Source organism: Stenella coeruleoalba, assembly GCF_951394435.1.
Source record: "Stenella coeruleoalba genome assembly, chromosome: 9".
Classification (NCBI taxonomy): Eukaryota; Metazoa; Chordata; class Mammalia; order Artiodactyla; family Delphinidae; genus Stenella; species Stenella coeruleoalba.
Window position 1 is genome coordinate 68,714,760 of NC_137155.1, and position 15,437 is coordinate 68,730,196.

General features: G+C 42.8%; 1 long non-coding RNA gene across 2 annotated transcripts in view; it reads left to right on the forward strand.

The window, feature by feature from the left end:
- Positions 1–3,498: 3,498 nt before the first annotated feature.
- The window catches only part of LOC307191343, a 34,431-nt gene continuing 22,492 nt past the window's right edge, over positions 3,499–15,437 (forward strand). The window contains exons 1-5 of one of the 2 annotated variants that reach the window (XR_013829709.1): positions 3,499–3,670; positions 4,186–4,294; positions 5,110–5,293; positions 5,986–6,097; positions 11,810–11,892. This is a non-coding gene — a long non-coding RNA (uncharacterized lncRNA). The remainder of the gene's footprint in view (positions 3,671–4,185; positions 4,295–5,109; positions 5,294–5,985; positions 6,098–11,809; positions 11,893–15,437) is intronic. The other variant, XR_013829710.1, reaches the window with a different exon arrangement.

A 15,437-nucleotide genomic window follows, 5' to 3' on the forward strand; every position in this document is an offset into this window, starting at 1 on the left:
CATGGGATGATAAGCATTTAGGTAAATAAATAGGTACCAGCTGCTGGTGTGCACAGCTCTGGACTTCAGTGGACATGAGTTCTGGATGTCTTAGAGAAGCTGACACCTCAGGGGCTGGGTCTGTGCTACAGTCTCAACTGGAGGTTAGTAACCTGGGGTTCCTGGGCTCTCCCCAAGGGGTCTCTGAATGTGAATGGGAAAAAATGACCTCTATATTGTCATTAACCTTAAAGTCAAATTTGGCACTTCCTTTCACTGTGAATGTAGGCAACAAATCAGTAGAATTAGCAGTGCTTTTTTTTTTTTAAACTTTCATGGTTTGGATGCTTTTTTTTTTCAAATTTATTTATTTATATTTATTTTTGGCTGCGTTGGGTCTTCGTTTCTGTGCAAGGGCTCTCTCTAGTTGCGGCGAGCGGGGGCCACTCTTCATCGCGGTGCGCGGGCCTCTCACTATCGCGGCCTCTCGTTGCGGAGCATAGGCTCCAGACGCGCAGGCTCAGTAGTTGTGGCTCACGGGCCTAGTTGCTCCACGACATGTGGGATCTTCCCAGGTCAGGGCTCGAACCCATGTCCCCTGCATTGGCAGGCAGATTCTCAACCACTGTGCCACCAGGGAAGCCCTAGCAGTGCTTTTGGTAATACAAACCACAGACATATTCATATTACACTCAGCTGTCTCAGACATCTCAAAATATCATTTACACTCTTACTAATTCAACAGTTACTGTACCCACCACTGGATCTTGTTGTTGAATGCATTAATAAAGATGCACATATATTACAGTATCTTAACTTTTATTAATATTTTATAACTATATTTAACATATTTTGTTTCCTCTGTATTTAATTTTATTTTTGAAAGCTATTACTCTGAAAAAATGTCCATAGACTTCACCAGGTGGCAACGGGCCCATGACATGCCAAAAAAGCTTTTAAAAAAAAAGCCCAAGTCTAGAGGAAGGATGTCACCACTGCAGTAATCATGGGACAGCTTCTCTCAGAGACTGGATTTAACTTCAGAATCCTACTCAACACAGTGCATCAGACAACCACACAGCAATCAACTGGAGTTGGCCTCTGAGATGATGTCTATTTACCATCTCTGGTCAGTAAGAACAAACTGACACAATGACAGGCCATCTCCTGGTTCTACAAGGTTCAGGTCCACTTGGAGATTAAGACATAGCCCTGGATTATTATATCTGTCCTGGGATTCTTCTGCCAATGGGGAAGTGTTTTGAACTTTTGCTGAGTATTTGCAGTGAGTCCCCAGGTGTCTACAAAACTCCTGAAGAAGACTGGCCCCTGGAAGGAATGATCAGTCACTCAGGGATTTCTGGTCACAGCACTGTGCAAAGATCTTCCAGTGTTCCTTAGGAAGCCATCCTGTGTCCATGTGTCATAACCAGGGCTGCTCCTAGTACAGCAACGAGCATTAAGAAAATATTAAATGCTCCTTACTCGTTAGTGAATAGGCACTGGCCCGAGCTCCCTGCATGCCCTTCCACCTCTCCAGACACCCTGGCCCCAGGAAGCCCTCGTGGGTGCTAAAGCAGAGGACCCCTGGAACTGGCTAAGTCTCCAGCTGCCTGGGGTTGTCTTGCATGTCCCCCCTCCTCCACCCACCTTCTACCATTGCTGCCAGAGCATGTCAGACCCCAGCCTTCCTGGGAGAGGGACTGTCATCCTGTAGGGAAATATGCCCAGTGCCCACCTGGACACCCCAAGTCTGTAGTGTCCTGCTTGCCTTCCCTCAAGGGTCACTTTTGCATGGCCTCATTAGGTCCATAGTGTTGAAATATTCTGACTGTCCTCATGGTCATCGCTACCCTCCCCTGCCCCTAAATCTCTGCCACTTTCACAAGGGAAAGTACTTGCTGAGATGATTGTGTAAAGGACCCCAGTGTCACTTCTCTACATTTTTCTAAAAATACTACCACCGGATGAACTGATTGAAATTCACAAGGAAGGGCAATGTTGCATAGAAGGGGAGGCAGCTCATAGGCACTTTCCCTCTACCATGTCAGCTGTCATTCACTGAACCAAACCTCTCACTGGGACTCAAGCACTGTGGTCCTTGGAGGACTGAGGCCATGGCATTCTCCTTGGTTCTGAGCACATGTCTAAAACAACTGAATCTACTAAAATCTAGACTCGGACCTCTGAGTGAAAGTGGCTAAATAGCAGCTCTCCAGCACCACCTATGATACCTCCCACCCTGAAGTGGGGGCCTTTTTCCTAACTCACAGCACACGTATAGGTAGATGGCTTCATTCTTGCTTTAAAGTAAGGAAATTAACACAAAACTTTGGAAATTTCTCTGTCGATCCAAGAATGTCCCACCCAAACATTTTCTTCACAGTCTGGTATATTGTTTCAGACCCTAAATGATGAACAATGCCTTCTGGACATTATTCAACAATAAAATGTGTGCCAACCTCTGTGGCGTGCTGCTGAGCTGTTGCTAAGGCAGCCGTGCTTGTGTGCCAGCCGGGAGTGGCTTTCCGGCTGCTTTAGTGGGCTGGGCACTGGAGGTCAAAATAGCTGAGTGGATTTTCTCTCTGCCACTTCCCAGCTGCTTTCCCCTGGGGGAACACTTGGGTTTCCAAGCCTCAGCTATTTATCTCACCCGAAGTTGGTGTGAGGTCTAGAGGAATGTAAAAGGCCCAGCCCAATGGCTAGCATATAATAAAGACCCCGTCATTTGTTATTTTTGTTGTCTTAATGCTCTTTGGTATTTGACTGAGCCAAAGGGCTGAGTGCAGGCAGAGGAATGGTGCATTTTGAAGGATACAGGGAAGGCTCAACCCTGTCATTATGTCATTGTTGCCTGAAATTCTCCATTAGAGAGGCATTCTTGGGGTTAATAACTTTTTCCAAAACACAGATAACTCTAGGGTGTAGTTCATTAAACTATTGGCACTCATTTGCACTGATAGGATATGTGTGATTGGGACAAAAATATAACATGTGATTGTCCAGAGCTTCCCCTCCCCTGGGGATTGGCGGTGAATGAGGTGAAATATGATTTGAGAGAGAAAGAGAGAATGGGGGAGGGGCGGGCCTGAAGTCTGGAGCCCACCTTCCACTGTGCGGCCTGAGAAGGAAGAAAGAGTGCTTTGGAGAAGCACTAAAAAGAGAAAACCTGAAGCGGTTAAAGTTTAGGAAGAAAGTTGGGACAAGGGGGAAAAGGGACTCTGATGAATCACTGCTGTGATGGACATAATCCTTGTTTCAGCTGGGCTTCTCCAGAACCAGGGCTATGATGGAGCCTGGGTTGCGAAGATTTATCAGTCCGTACACCTGGGAAGGGACGTGGGTGCCCTTGAAGGAAGGACTGGCCTGGCCTCCAAGCCTCAGCCAATCAGTGTGGAGCTCGTCCAAGCCTCGGCCAATCACTGTGGAACTCAGGCGAGGCCACCACCCCCAGGCCCTCCCACTCCGCCTCTCTCAGTCTCCATCCGTCCCTCAGTCCCTCCGTCCGTCTGGGAAGAGCTGGCTGCTGACTAGACTCCTCGGCTCTGTGACTCTCACATCCTCCCAGCCCAGGGCTGGGAGCCCCATTTCCGCACCCATTTGTTGTGCGCTTCCTCCATTGCTCCGTCGTGCGGTTCCTCCATTGCTCCGTCGTGAGCCTCGCTTCCTGAGGGAAACCTGGCAGAGGGAGGTGAGTGGACAGAAGGCAGCCACCACCGCTGGGCTGGTCACAGTGGCAGCTACTATTCATTGTTGTCCTCCTCCACTGTCCATTCTAAGCTCCCCTCGTCGCCAGCCACCCCCTCTGCTGGCCTCGGTGGCCTAGCTGGTGCCACAACTTACCCAGACCTTTATTTCCAAGAGGCCTCAGGTTCTGGTCACCATGCTCTTCTTGGGTGGGGTCTGGTACACATGCCCATTTTACCGTCACGGTTGGGCAAGGGAATGCCAGCGAGTGCCCAAGGGGGGCGCACCTATATTCCTCACGGTCCCCACTGCGTGACAACAGGCCAGCCTCCTTCTGATGACAGAGGCAATTACCTGCACCAAGATGCTTAAGTTCTCTTCTTCCTGTTGGTCCCTGGACACAAGGAGCCCAAACTGCCCCAGTGGAAGCCATAGCTTATAATTCAAGAGACTCTTGCTGTGTCCCCTGGCCGGAGTGGAGTGTGCCTGCTTTGAGTACCAGGTCTTCTAACCCTGCAGAGCCCGGAACTGAAGGAGCTGGGTCACTCAGAGTGACAGTGAGTGGGTCAACTCCTGCTTCCACTCTTGTTCCTGATCTCATCTATTCTTTCTCTTGGAGACAAAGCATGTAAGTTCTTTTATTTGATGAGTATGCTGCTCCCTAGAGATTGGGACCCCACCCTGTCAGAGTAATGCCTCTGATGGTGCTTCAGCTGTGCCCTTAGCAGGCTGTTTCAGTGCTCTCGCAGGCAAGCAGCTTCTGAGAGATGTGGAATGTGCTGCAGCCCATGGATCCCATGATCCCGGGCCTACCCTTGCTCCTCCTTTGCTGGGAAGTTGTCCCGTGGTCTGATGTGATGTTATATAGAATCTCATACCAGTGGATCAAACACTCTAAGCCCTTAGATAATGGTCTTGGCTGAGGCCTACAGGTGGGAAAGACACATCTGTATCCAGAACACATGTATATTCCTGAACTTCTGGCTTTTCCCAGATTGAAAGGTCCCAGTATAGTCAATTTGTTGCCAAGTTAGCCACTTGGTCTCTTCAAGGAATGGTACCATACTGGGGGCTCAGTGCTGGTCTCTGTTCAACAGTGGCAATTTTTAACCGTAGGCCTTTTTTCTTCCACTGAAAAGGGATGACCAGTAGGTATATCAGTCTTGGAAAATGAGGGTGCATACTGCTGGCCCATGCGTCACCTCCATCTTTGCCACTGTGGTCAGAATGGCTGCTTGCATTGCAGCCTGGGCCTGCTGTAGAGCCCTTTCCTGCTTTGCAGCCCTCAAATCCATAGCCACTCACCTCACTCAGTACATGGACCATGAAACTCTCACTAGCTATAGAACACAACGTCTTTAGAACCCAAAGAGGTGTACCAGGCATTGTGTGTCCTTCTTCATGGTAAGTGATGAAGGATGTAATAATTTGTCTTTCCCCTAGGAGGGGATTTCAGCATGCCCCTGACCACTGGACCATAAAAGTTTAATGGATGAAGCAGGCCCCTATATATTCAGTTTATCTCCCATCTTCTGGAGCACCTGTGAAGGTCTTATCAAGTCCACTAGGCTGCTGGTCACTTCTTGTTCATCTGGCCTAATCAACATAATGCCGATAGATGTAACAGGTAAATATCATGTTCTGAGGAATACCAGGATAGTCCAGATATCTCCTGTAATATATCTATGTAATATATATGACAGAGGGCAGAAGTTTACATAGCTCTGGGGTAAAACTTAAAATGTATATTGTGGTCCATTTGTTATGAATGTGAACTATCTCTGATCCCCTTTCTTGACTGTAATAGAAAAAAATGCATTCACCATGTCAAGACCACATGCCATATTCCCGAGGCCATGTTACTTTCTCTAGCAAAGATACCACATCTTGCCTGGTGGCTGTAATTTAGGCTCCTGTGTGGCCGTGCTTGTTGTGGTCTGTAGCAGGAGTCAGCAAACTCGAGCCTCAGCGTCAAATCCAGCCCTCTGCCTATTTTTGTATATAAAATTTATTTTATTTTAAAAATATGTTACTGTGTTTTATTGGGAGCCACTTTACAAATTGTCTATAGTTGCTTTCATGCTACAACAGCAGAATGGAGTAGAAACAGAAACTATATGGCCAGCAAAATCTGAATATTTATTATCTGGTCCTTTATGGAAAAAAATTCATTGACCCCTGATCTACAGTAATCTTCCACGATCCATCTGGTTTCTTCAGGGCCTGGATTAGCAAATTAGATGGAGGTATTTTGGGGACCACCACCCCTGCATCTTTTTTATCCTTAAGAGTGACGCTAATCTCTGCTTTTTCTCCCAGGATGCAGAATCACTATCTTGAGGGGAGAAGGGGTTCAGAGCCTTCCGTATGGTTTTTCCCATGACAGCTGTTACCTCACAGACCAAGGACTGGGAGTTACGGCAACTGCCAAGTATGTCAATCCAATGGTACATTTGGTGAGAGCGGAACAGAGCACAGGGTGGGTTCACTGACACAGTAGACCACTAAGCCAGGACTTGGCTAGGATTTCATTTATTATCTAGTCTCCATATCACTTCACTGTAATCAAGGGCCTACGGTAATGTTTCAAGTCTCTGTGTATCAATGTCTACTCAGATCTGGTTCCAACAGTCCTTTAAATGTCTAGGAATTCGCCTTTCTCCATTGCACAATTATGTGACAAATGCCACATGATGCCCTCAAGAGGGAGAGGTTTCTGCTTTGTCTCCTGGGGTGGGGAGATGGAGGGGTAATAGCTCTTAGTAGTGTAGATGAGCAGCTTCTATAAGTCCGTAGGCTCAGCAAGTTCAGAGAAGTCTGAGAGTCAACGTCTCAGGGGCCTTCACTGGGTATTGAAGCCTGCTGAACTTGGCCCTTGGCTTTCTCCACCCTCCTAGAGGAGATGAGACCTTCTTTGTATACACCTAAAGAAGCCCTCTGGCTTCCATGCCTGGCTTTCAACTGCCTCTTACTCAGCCCTTCAATGTTCATTATATTTCTGTAGAGCATCATTGGCACTTAGCAATCACTCCAGTACTCTTATCCATGCAGCTGCTCTTTTCTCCATACATCTCAAACGCCTGATAAATCATTCTAGCTAGTTCATTCCCTTCTACCAGTACATGCTCCCACAGGTGAAAGTTTTAAGTTGGGCTGCCACCTTGCCCCAGGGCTGTCTGCGTTCCTCCTATCACCAGTGACTGGTGTCCTCACTGCCAGCCCAAGGTGATTGATTGACAAACTGCTCCAAAACCCCGTCTTATTGCCTACTTTCTTGGACCACTCCTGGTACCAACTCTCATAGCTTGGCTTCCCTGGAAGTAGATACCGAGATGGAGTTTGGAGTGTAGGGTGTTTGTTAGGAATCAACACCTGTGAAGGGAAGAAGACAAAAACGGGACTGGAAGAGGACAAAATTGAACTGCAGTGCAGGCTCAACATAGCCTTGGCCAGTTGGCAAGGAGCTGTGGAGAGACTGTTCTGTGCCGAACCAGAATGAATGTGCCTTTGAATCCCCAATTTGCTCAGTCAGAGTGTGGGCTGCCTTGAAAAAGGAGAGAACTCAGGAGAAGCAGCGCCCTGCAGCTGACTGCACCACATGTTCCTTCCCCAACTCCCAGCTGGGAAGCAAGTCCTTTAAAGGGGGTCTGGGCCACCCCTCTGTGTGTCTACCCCAGCCCCTTTCTCGGTCAAGGAAAGAACTTGAGTTATTGTAAAATGATGTTTTGGCTTGTTAACCTTTGCTTCTTGAATGTGATGCCCCTCAGGGTCTTCAAAGAAAAAGCATAATGGCTGAGGAACTGAGGAGGAATCAGTGCTCTAGAGTTTGGGGAACAGCAGCTTATAGGAATGGAAAGAGACAGGGCACTGGGAGAGGCACTGGGTTCTTGGCAGAAGACCTAGTTAGGAAGGAGAGGGAAGAAAGGGGAAGAAGAGGGTCCAGGAGTCAGAATTTACCTACCTTACAAGACTGCCTTGTGTTCAAAAAAAAAAACAAAACAGATAAAAACAGGGGTGAACGAGGATGAGGAGCAGTTGGAACCCTCACACGTTGCTTTGGAAAAGAGTCTGACAGTTCTTCAAAGGTTAAGCATAGAGTTAACGAATGACACATAAATTCCACTCCGTTATATACCCAAGAGAACTGAAACTTTATGTCCACAAAAACTTGCACATGAATGTTGACAGCAGCATTATTAATAATGCCCCCCCAAAATGGAAACAACCCAGCTGTCAATCAGTTGATGAATGGATAAACATAATGTGATATGCTCATGCAATGGAACAGTATTTGGCAATAAAAAGGAATTAAGTATGGATACATACTACAACCTAGATGAACCTTGAAAACATTATGCAAAGTGAAAGAAGCCAGTCACAAAAGACCACGTATTCTCTGATTGCATTTTTATGAAATGTCCGGAACAGGGAATCTGTAGAAACGGAAAGGAGATAAGTGGTTTCCAGAAGCTGGGGAAAGGGGAAATGAGAAGAGGCTGGTGATCAGTGCAGGGTTTCTTTTTGGGGTGATGAAAATGTTCCATAATTCATTGTGGTGGTTGCACAATTCTGTGAAAATACTAAAAACCATTGAATTGTGTACTTTAAATGGGTAATTCACACGGTATGTGAATTATTTCTCAATAAAGCTTTAAAATAAGAAAATATTTCAACTAAAAAAAGATGGCTTTGCATTGACCCTGACCAGAGCTATCTCTGAAAGGCCTTAAAATCTCAGAACTTGCCCAGCCCTTCCTGAAGTATGAATACCATTGGTTTCTTTTCAATTGGGAGACTATATAAATCAAAATAAAATAAATTATGGAAAAGCATCTGTAATACTTAAAAACTCGAGATTGATAATGTGTTGCAAATTGTGAGAATGTGATGTATTTTATATCAGTTTTTAAGTTTAAATTTCTAAGATTTCTCTTCCAATACTTGGAATTTTTAAAAGTTAAACACCAGAAATTTGAGCAAACTGTTGCAAAGAGGTTAGCGATGTCTGAGAGATATTTGTGACTATGGCATTGGCAGTTGAGCTTCCCATGGGTATGAGGAAACTTTCCTATTTATTGTAGCCAAGGATTGTGCAGCTCCCTAACACCAGAGATGCATGAGCTAATCCACTCCCCTACCCACCCATCCATCCATTCATCTACCCACCTACCCATCCACCCATTCATCCATCCAGATACCAGTACCTACCGTGTGTTAGACCCTGTGTGATTATTGGAGACACAATGAAGAACACAGTAGTCACCATATTTCTCCTTAATATTAGACTATAGTGGTAAAGAAATCAGAGAAAAAGGTCATTGCAACACAATGCAGTTCACATGCTATAAGAGGTGAACAGTTATGAATAAACATAGGTCCACCTTGATAAATCAGTCCACTCAGTGCTCACCTCATCCAGTCATCTTTCTGTATAGATGAACTCCTTCAATATTCTCTTCCTCTTGCTCTTTAATAACCATTTTCTCTTATTCAGTTAACTTTAAGGTATATTCTGTTAGTGAGTAATCAGAATATCAAGTTCTAACTGTATATATTAATAAAGTACTCCTGTGATATTATAATTTTGTGTCAGATCCTTGCTGCTATGTTATAAATAGATGACCATACTGTCAAGATCACAGTCACATGGATGTTCTAGAAATATTTTAGCAAGAATCTCAAGTTTATTGAAATAATTGTATTAATTGCTTTCTCTTCTGAGACCTGGGATTTTTCTCCCCCTAGTAACTTTCTTCAGAGAAAGTTTTATTGCCTAGCCCTATGTATTTGTCTCCATCTGTCTTAGATGGCTGTTTGGGGTTTTCCTATGTGCTTTTAGTGGTTCTGTGAAATTGTTTGCCATTACTTTCTCAGCTCTGTCATGATTTGAGATACTTTGAAAGAAGAGTAGTTCATTGCTGTCTGCATTATGTTGACCACATCCTCAACTGTATCAATTTACTTCAGAGTTCCTTTTTTAACCACAGTATCAATCTCGAGATTTTAAATATTACAGATGCTTTTCCATAATTTATTTTATTTTGATTTATATAGTCTCCCAATTTAAAAGAAACCAATGGTATTCATACTTCAGGAAGACCTGGGCAAGTTCTGAGATTTTTGAGTCTTTTGAAGCAGGGCACTGAAGGAGGTGTGCTATTTCTAGTTTTCTTTGTAATGTCTCAGCAATGAAAATTTGGAAGTGAGAAGAATTTAAGAAATACTGTATAGATAATAGATATCACTTTGAGAGATGATGAGAAGGGCAATTGAGTGCTATTGATTTATATGATAAAATTTAAATATTTTAAAATAATTTTTGCAATAAAGACCCCATTATAATGTTTGGACATAATATTTAAATTCCACGGTTTGTTTCCAATCTAAGTATTGCTTTAAAAAGTTATTGACAATTCTAGTTGTTTCTGCCTCAGCAGGGCAGTTTCCTCAAATTGAAACTAATTAAGGAAAAAACTTTAATTATTCAAGAAAGATTGTCTAATATACTATCAATAGAACTGAAAATATGTGAAAATCTTGATTAAAACTACATAATTAGTGGTTCTATTGAAATAAAGGCCAAAAAATAGTGTGAAATAAATACAAAACACATTGCAAATTATGCACATGGTTATTTTATTATTCTTCCAAACACCACCAAACCATCCATTATACACAATAATTTAATTCTTTTGTGTTTGGTATTTTGCCATCTTTCAATTTTACATTTATTTATCTGTTTTTTTCATTAAGAAAGTTTATTTGTCAAGGTAGGAGAAGAGAACATGTTTTATTTAACAGTTTGTTAGTTTGATTTATAGTTTCTACATAGTGTATGGCCATACCACCCTGAACACGCCTTATCTCATCATGTAACTTCTACTTGTTTAGACTTAGAGTCCGTGGGCCTTCATTTGTGCTCTTGGCCCAGATTCCACAAAAGCTTGAGGGAAGCCTACCCCCTCATTCCTTAGTTAAAAAAAAAAAGCACAATGTTCATATGACTCTAATTTTTTTTTAATTAGAAAAAGGCAAACATTGAAAAGTCTAATTACCACCCTGTCCCATCCACCCCATTCCTACCTCTGCCTGCAAACCCTTTCCCACATAACCATATTTATTAATCTCTTATATTTTGTACATGAATAAAACTATATGTAAATATGGCTTCTTTTCTACCCCCAAATATTAGCATACTATGTACATCACTCTTTTTCCACGTAATATACCATTTTGCAAATCTTTCCATATTAGCATACGGGGAAGTTTCTGAATCTTGGTAAACAGCTGCATAGCATTCCATCGTTTGAAAGTACTGCAAATTATTATTTCGTCCCATGTCAAGAAGGACATTTGGTTTATTTCCTATCTGTTACTATTATAAAGAAAACTACATTGAATACACTTCTACATTTATCATTTTGTTTGTGTACAAGTAAGTCTGTGGGAAAAAAATGACAAGAAGTGGGAATGCAGCGTTAAGAGTTATGGCAGTGTTTCTCTCCTAGTGACCTTAAGGGAGTGCAAATTCGTCATTGTTCAGGACTGTCCTGCTTATTGTAGCGTGTTCGCCGTAGCTATTCTTCCTCTGCTAAATGCCAACAACACCCTCTAGTCTCAGAGGTCAGCTGATGTGTGCCCTCTCACCTTTCCAGCTGCCTCCGAGCAGCTACCTACCAAAACGTACTAATGGACCATTTGTAGGGAATTGGTTAGATAAATTATGATAAATCCTTATAACGAAATATCATTTGGCCTGTAGTTAAACGTTCTTGTATGTTAAATTCTGTTCTGAGCACTTTAAATCTTAATATGCCTTTGATCTTCAAGATACTCTTATGAGATAGATGGTGTTGTTACATTCTACAAACATAGAAACTGTTGGATCCAGAGATTAAATGACTTGCCCAAGGCCACGTAGCTGATAGGCATGGGAGCTGGGAGTGGAACCCAGGCAGTCTGACTTCAAAGCCCACATGTTTGACCCCTCCTCTGTCCTCTCTTAAGAAGCATGAGGCACAAAGCAATGTGAATGTACTGAACACGACTGAACCGCACAGCTAAAAATGGTTAAAACGGCTGATTGTATGTTATATATATTTTACCACAATTTTTTTTATAAATCCTATTTTTTAAAAAACAGGAAAAAACATAAAGTGAGGCAGATCTCGTCCTAATCCAGAGAGAAGACCATGAAGAAGTAAGTGGAAAGGGAAGGGGAGAACAGTAAGTAAAGCATCCCTCATTTTTCATTGTCTAAATAATTTTGTGTGTGTGTCTGTAATGTGAGTATATATGAAATATACATTCATAGGTAAGGCATCATATATGCACAGAAAAATATCTAGAAGTTAAACATCAAATTGTTAACTGTGATGACTTGTGGTTAGAGAGATTAGAGAGGAAGGATTTTAAAACTCATATCCTCCTTTAATTTTTTAGGAAAAAAATTACAATGAAGGAACATGACTTTGGGAATGAAATAGACAGAGAAGATATAATAGGGGCCCGCAGAAGACACCCATCTCTACATCCCACACACCTTCCTCTCCCAGGGGCTTTCTTTCTGTCCTCCATCCTCTGCTTCTTTACCAGGGACAGGGGCCAGTGTCCGATTGGTCAGTTTGTCTGAGATTACCTATCGGAAATCCCCTTTCACTCTCTGGGTTTGCCCAGCACTGGACCTTGGAATTTCTTTGCCTTCTTCCCTTATATACTAATCTGTCTTGGAATATTCCAAGGGCTGATTATAAAATGGACATTTTGTATCCTACCAATAGTAGCCAGTGTATGCTTATATGTAAAACAGCTTAAAATTTTAACTAAAAGCGGACCCTGCATGGAACACAAATGCTACAAGTGGTGGGGCATGTCTGGCAGAATGTTCCCAAAGATAGTGTCACCTCATGATACAATAAAATGAAAACAACTCATTTCTTTGGGTAACATTTTAACTTTTTCTTTATGAGTCAAAATCATAATTTTCCTGGGCTATAGAACCCTCCAGAGTTATAAGGTGGGCTAGAGGTTTGGCTCTCCGACACCTGCGTTCATATCCCCTCCATCTCCGTGACAGCTAACATTGCCTCACTGTCAGCAAATGGGGACCCTGTGTTCCTTCCTCTGCTCCTCATCACACCCCTCCCACCTGTGCCCCTGCTGTCTTCATGCTGCCTGCCTTCCCTTCTTTTCTCCTTTCTCTCCTCTCCCACGCTTCCCCTGCTCTTCTCTACTTGGGTGCCATGGCATATCTGGAAAAGAGAACATTTTAAAGATCATTTTGTTCCAGGAACTGATACCTGGAATTTTATCTTTCAGGCTCTCTCTGTTCTCTCTTATTCTTTCTCTCCTGATTCTCTGTCTCTCTCTCTCTTGCAAAGTTTTTTGCTAACTGGCATTGTATCGTTTGTTTTATCAAGTAAGGGGAATGTTTGGTTCTTTGCTAGTATTTGTTTGCCTGTTATTATGAGTCCATTCAAATACATATTGATGCAATATTTTCTAAAATTTTCTTAGGCTACAGCATATATAAATTTTCTTTATGGATTCACACTCAAGCATTCATTGCTTCTTAACATTGTTATGCCTGTTGGTATAATCCACTAGTACATGTGATATTTTTCTTTTATTGTTGCAGAAAACATAACCAAAACTATAATTAGTTGATTGAACAGTGCACGAAATGTGCAACATCATAATCTCATGCTTAGATATTACTAATTATAATCCAGTATAATGAACTCTTTTAAATTATACATTATTATTATTTATTTGGGCCACAAGAAAGCCTACTCTGAGGTTTTTGGCTCTCTGCCTAGACATTTCAGTGTGGATGATAAAAGTGCCAAATTCTATAGTAATATATGTATGTACACACACACACACACACACACACACACGTGCATGCACACACATATTTAATTTTTTTTCACAGATTTCATCCTTGTATGAGGCAAATGTTCTACCTTATCAATTAAAACTGTTAGTGAAACTGCTCATTTGGGTAAGGAAACATGAAGTACATGTAATACCCTGAGGTTTAATAGGTAGTTTCTAGAAAGTTGCGTGGCTGTTGCTGTGTAACTGTTACTACAAAGTTGTTATTACTCGATTAGCTCACTGCAGAGAAGTCTTCTACTGAGATTTTGCCATGGATCACTGTCTGCATTTGATAGCTTGTCTCCTCAGCTGTAGGAGTAACCCATCAATTCCCTCTGGAGGCTCAACCCGGGGATGTTGCCATCTTATGCTCTAAGAAAGCATCCCAAGTGTGATTAACCTCTTTTAGGCTGGTTAAAAATGAATTTCCAGGGCTTCCCTGGTGGCGCAGTGGTTTAGAGTCCGCCTGCCGATGCAGGGAACACGGGTTCGTGCCCCGGTCCGGGAAGATCCCACATGCCGCGGAGCAGCTGGGCCCGTGAGCCATGGCCGCTGAGCCTGTGCGTCCGGAGCCTGTGCTCCGCAACGGGAGAGGCCGCAGCAGTGAGAGGCCCGCGTACCACAAAAAAAAAAAAAAAAAAAAAGAACAAAAACAAAAAAAATGCATTTCCACAGCCTAATTTGGAAAAAGAAAACACTTTTTTTCTTAGTTGTTGATAATATCAGAAACAACTCTTAAATATGTAGAAGAAATATAACCATTTTCTTGAGTAGTTAGAAACCTGGTGAAAAAGTCACTTTTGCTGATAGCTCTCTGTCATTAAAGGAACCCTTCTCTTGTCTTTTGCCTCAGACCCAGCCCCTAGTTTTGTTTGTTTTTGTTTGTTTGTTTGTTTTTGTTTTTTCCGGTACGCGGGCCTCTCACTGCTGTGGCCTCTCCCGTTGCGGAGCACAGGCTCCGGATGCACAGGCTCAGCGGCCATGGCTCACAGGCCCAGCCGCTCCGCGGCATGTGGGATCTTCCCGGACCAGGGCACGAACCCGTGTCCCATGCATCAGCAGGCGGACTCTCAACCACTGCGCCACCAGGGAAGCCCCTAGTTTTGTTTTTTAATACAGTTCTATAATAGCTGTTTCTTGCTATTTGCCTTGGTATGCAGTATCAAGCTTTCTTATTATTTTTTTCCAGCATCAATACACTATAATTTATTTAGTTTATTTTTAAGATAACACTTACTTGCTTTGTAAAACCCAATTACAAAAATAATAGGTACTCAGAATAAAAAATACGGGGATCAAAGATCCAGAGGGGAAAATACAAATCACCTCTAATCCCTCTTCCAAGAGATGCCTATTGTTCACATATGAACCCATGCCATGATTGAATTATACATAGCTCTACTTTACATATTTTAATTAACAAAATTCTCTTTTATTGCTTCCCTTTGGAGGATATATTTAGAAATAGAGAATACTTTCAGACACCTTGTGAGTTCTGAAGAGTGGTGACATGTCTGAGGAGCAAGTACTTTTTCACTTAGTTTCCGAATTAAACATTTTGCTTTATTCCTTAAGCCTCTTGTTCGAGTAGCAGAAACCACCTCTCGATAGATTAAGCAAAAAGAGACTCTACCAGAAGAATATAGGTGTCTCCTGAGATTGAAGAGAAGCTGAAGAACAGGGCTTATAATGGACAGAGATCTAGAGGTCCTGGCCTGGCCTGCCTTCCTTGCTTGCCCATCTCCCCTCAAAAATCAAAGTACCAGGAGAGAGTGGTTTTTGTTTTGTTTTCTTTTGCTGAATTTAAGTTGTATAAAACTAGTTGTGGGAAATTCCCTGGTGGTCCAGTGGTTAGGACTTGGTGCTTTCACTGTGGGGGCCTGGGTTCGATC